This window comes from Triticum aestivum, chromosome 3B, assembly GCF_018294505.1.
Source record: "Triticum aestivum cultivar Chinese Spring chromosome 3B, IWGSC CS RefSeq v2.1, whole genome shotgun sequence".
Lineage (NCBI taxonomy): Eukaryota > Viridiplantae > Streptophyta > Magnoliopsida > Poales > Poaceae > Triticum > Triticum aestivum.
The window spans coordinates 683593116-683597890 of NC_057801.1; positions in this window are offsets into that span (position 1 = coordinate 683593116).

Genomic DNA, 4775 nt, shown 5'->3' on the forward strand with positions numbered 1-4775 from the left:
GCAACGGGTCCCTGCTGCACGTCTGTGCATGTGTCTCCGTTGTGCTGTATCCTGGACGGGTGTAGCACGTGCTTCATCTGTAAAAAAGAAGGACTTAGTTTCTAAGAAATATCGTGCAAAAGTTGTATTACAATGAAGTATAATTATGAAGATGAAGAAAGTTGAGCTTTATTGGCTCTCATCATTTATACGTGCGGCCCTTTATAAAAAAAGGGGGTATGTGGCTGGGAAGCCCCTTGTTAAGTTACGCCGGACTCGTCTAACCATGTCCGAGGTCTAAATGACTTATTTTTACGGGCTTTGACCTGCAAGGTCTGATTAGTGTGTGGCTGTCGAGGCAGTCGCACATTCTCCATGGTCGAGGGACACTCGGAGTTTTGAGATTATGCCACGTGGACCGGGCATTTCTAAGCGTAAGAGACGCGTAATGTGGTATTGCATTAAAGCGGGCGAAAGCTTCGCGCCCCAGTAGTGCTTAAGGGCTACTACTAAATGGGGCGATGGAGAGTGAGCTTTTCGCGACGGAGGTTGTCGGATGAACCGAACACAACCTCTAGTGGTACAGAGCCTGTATAATTGGCTTAAAGGCCTGGCGTCACTCCTTTGAAGGAAGTGCTGCTATAGAGTATTTTGGTAGGTTCTATCCCCAGTCTGCGGACGGTCTCCTGGTATGGCAGGTGCTGCGCTGTGTGTTATCACATGAAGTGAGTTCACTGTTTTGACTTCTAGTGGGAAAGCCTTTTGTTTTCCGGAGTGCTGCTTTTGGTTTTCGTCGCTTTCACTTGGCGTGTCGAGCCCCTTGTGTTCGGCGTTAACTCGGCCGGACTGCTTGAAGACCCAACAATCTCTGTGGGTATGGTTTGCAGGCTTCCCGGAGGTACCATGTATTTGACACAGTCTATCCAGAATCTTGTTTAGGTTGGATAGCTCGTCACTGTTGTCCTTTAGGGGCAGTGTTTTGTTGTTCGGCCGAGTGCTTTTGAATCCGGCGTTGACCGCCGTACTGTTTGGGCCATTTTCCTTATTCCAGCGTTAATCTTTTCTGCGTCGTGATTTCCCATTTCCATCCCTGATTTCGGATGTACTCGGGTCACTGGTGCTGCATCTAGCCAGCCAGCTGTCTTTCCCCGCGCAAAAGCGGGTCATGAGGCTTGTTAGTGTGGCCATCGTTCTTGGTTTTTCCTGGCCGAGGTGTCTGGCGAGCCATTCGTCTCGGACGTTGTGTTTAAAGGCTGCTAAGGCTTCAGCGTCCGGACAGTCGACTATTTGGTTCTTTTTAGTGAGGAACCTGTTCCAGAATTTGCGTGCTGACTCTCCGGTTGTTGAGTTATGTGACTTAAATCGTCTGCATCCGGAGGCCGGACATAAGTCCCCTGAAAATTTGCTCGAAACGCATCCTCAAGCTCCTCCCAACTTCCAATGGTATTTTCTGGGAGGATTTTAAGCCAATGCCGAGCTGGCCCTTTGAGCTTGAGGGGTAGGTATTTTATGGCATGGAGATCGTCTCCTCTGGCCATATGTATGTGTAGGATGTAATCCTCAATCCAGACTCCGGGATCTGTTGTTCCGTCATATGCCTCTATGTTTACGGGTTTGAATCCCGCTGGAAATCCATGATCCAATACCTCGTCGGTGAAACATAGTGGGTGTGCGGAGCCCTTGTATTTGGGTGTGCCATTGTCTTCGAACGCTCGGTGGGTTATGTTGCTTCCTGGAGTCTTCTTTTTTGGCCCATAGATAGACCTGGCTGGGTCATCCTTTTTCCGAGGATCTTTATGCTGATCGTGTGTCGGCTTGTGTGCGGCGCCTCTTGTTGCTCTTGGCCTGTCATCTGGTCGTCTATCCGGCCAGGCGGCTTCTTTCTTTTTTGACTGCGGGGGCTCTAAGGCCTCCTCGTCGAATCCGGGCAACAGCTTGCGCTTCGGGTAGCTCTTTGTCTGGTGACTAGTGCCATATTTATCTGCGGTGTTGAGTACTTTGCTCCATCTCATTCTGAGTGCGTCCTCCGCTGTTTTGAGCTTCTGCTTTTGCTTCTTCAAACTCCTTGCAGTGGCGATGAGCCTTTTATGAAGGTTCGTATGCTCCGGTGATGTGAGATCGTCTTTGCTGGGGATGGGTTGCTTGTCCAGTTCATCATGTTCGAATGGCTGCTTGGTGGCATGTGCGTCGTCCACTGCTTCCCCCTGCTCTAGGGCCGGGTCCATATGGGTGCCGTTTTTATCGAGGCCGGTCTTCGGGCGGCGCTTGCGTCGCCGTTTTGGTTGTTTGCTGGGGGAGTTGTCCTTTGCCACGTCCCGTTTTTCCTCATTGTCGCTTCCCTTTGGTGTATCCACCATGCATACGTCGTGAGTTGGGGTGGCTTTCCAGTGCCCAGTAGGCGCTGGTTCTTGGTCGTCTCCGGCATCGTCGTCCATACCATTGATGTCTTCGGAGTCATAGTCTAGCATGTCGGTTAGATCGTCGACAGCGGCTACCAAGTGGGTGGTGGGTGGGCTTTGAATTTCTTCGTCGTCCGCATCCCAACCGTCCTGACCGTAGTCCGGCCAGGGCTCTCCTGATAATGAGAGGTACTTTAGCAAACTAAAGATGTCGCCGAAAGGTGAGTGTTGAAAGATGTCCGCTGCGGTGAACTCCATGATCGGCGCCCGATCGGATTCGATCGGAGGGGGCGCGGGAGGTTCAGAGTCCGGCAAGGAGTCCGGCACCTCGGAGTCACGAGCTTCATGAGGGACAAGGTCAATGTTCGGCTCTATCGCCGTAGAGGTTGCAGCCCCCGAGGCGGTGTCTAGCCATCCGTCCTCGATCTGCGCAGCCGGCTCCGAATTGAAGATCGGAGCGGTTTCGAGTGCGGCCTCCAGGGTACTGTCCGGCTGTAGAGCTAAATCATGCTCGCCATGACAGTGCGGCACGCTCGGCTGTGGCTCGAATCCATCGAGGATCAAGTCCCCGCGGATGTCAGACGTGAAGTTCAAACTTCCAAATCTGACCTGACGGCCAGGGGCGTAGCTTTCGATCTGCTCCAGATGGCCAAGCGAATTGGCCCGCAGTGCAAAGCCGCCGAATACGAAGATCTGTCCGGGGAGAAAGGTCTCACCCTGGACCGCGTCGTTGATGATGATCGAAGAATCCATCGAGCCTATCGGTGACGGCACAGAGGAACTCTCAATGAAAGCACCAATGTCGGTGTCAAAACCGGCGGATCTCGGGTAGGGGGTCCCGAACTGTGCGTCTAGGCGGATGGTAACAGGAGACAAGGGACATGATGTTTTACCCAGGTTCGGGCCCTCTTGATGGAGGTAAAACCCTACGTCCTGTTTGATTAATATTGATGATGTGTGTTACAAGAGTGGATCTACCACGAGATCAAGGAGGCTAAACCCTAGAAGCTAGCCTATGGTATGATTGTTGTTCGTCCTATGGACTACAGCCATCCGGTTTATATAGACACCGGAGAGGGCTAGGGTTACACAAAGTCGGTTACAATGGTAGGAGATCTACATATCCGTATCGCCAAGCTTGCCTTCCACGCCAAGGAAAGTCCCATCCGGACACGGGACGAAGTCTTCAATCTTGTATCTTCATAGTCTTGGAGTCCGGCCGATGATGATAGTTCGGCTATCCGAACCCCCCCTAGTCCGGAACTCCCTCACCTGGGCCATGGTGAAGACGCGGTACATGAAGGCTGATCCAAACCACATGGCCGAGGTCGGACCTGTGGGGCCCGATGGGAAGGAGATCCCTGTGAGCTTAATGTACGGCCAAGTAGAGTTGGCCGCGAAATATTCCCAATGGGACTGTAAGCTAGACATCCTGTTAGATGGGATTGAAGAGGAGTTCAATCAATCAATTTGATGATGTAATTTTAAAATGACATGTAAAATGCCTTCTAGCCAGATTGTAGATCGTTTGTCTTTGCGGAACTTTTCGCTTCAACCTCGGGACCCAACAGTCTGGAGTGTGTTCGAATACCCTAGCGGTTAGAAAAACCGGGGCATGCATGGAGACCAGGCGTAGGGGTCATTACTACTTTATCAGACAAGTGCCCAACTAGTTATGTTATATTACATGGTTAGTAAGAAACATCTTCCAGGGAGAATAGTTCGGTTAGGGGTTCCTTTCCCTGGGAGGCATGCCCTAAGGTGCATGTCCGTACTGCGAAAAGAGCAGAAAAAGCATCTGGGGGCAGATAAGTTTAAATAAGTAATAAATCGTCTTTCAAGTCACCGACCAAATATTCTCTTAAGAACGCTAGCTTTCGGCTTCACCCAGTCTGAGGTACACATCTGGCTGACCTGGCAGTAACAATCGCAGAGGTGCTCCCTTTACCTCCTAGCCGAACAATCGGGAACGTAGGGGTAAGCACAGGAGCCAAGCAACCTAGCTTGGCCAAAACTTAAGTCATATCGATGCTTATAATGGTGAATAAAAGGTACATGCGGAAGTATGACACATGTGTTGGGCATGAAGCCCGTATAAATAAACTTCTATTAAAGAAGCCCCCAGGTATAATGAGTGCTAGTAGCACATCAAGTGTGTGCGAACAATGCGCAGATCAGCCCATCAAAGGCTTGTACTAAAAAAAGGGGGAAGAAGGAGGGGAACAAGAGACAATGAAAATGTAAAAGGTGGACGGAGGAGGGAGACGAACTCTGGGTCCGGCGCTAGGCGTAGAATCTTCGGAGACGGGTTGCGTTCCATGGGTTCGGCTCGAGTCGGTTGTCAGATGCGTTAAGTAGACGGTATGCTCCGCCGGTTAGGACTTGGTCGATGATGAA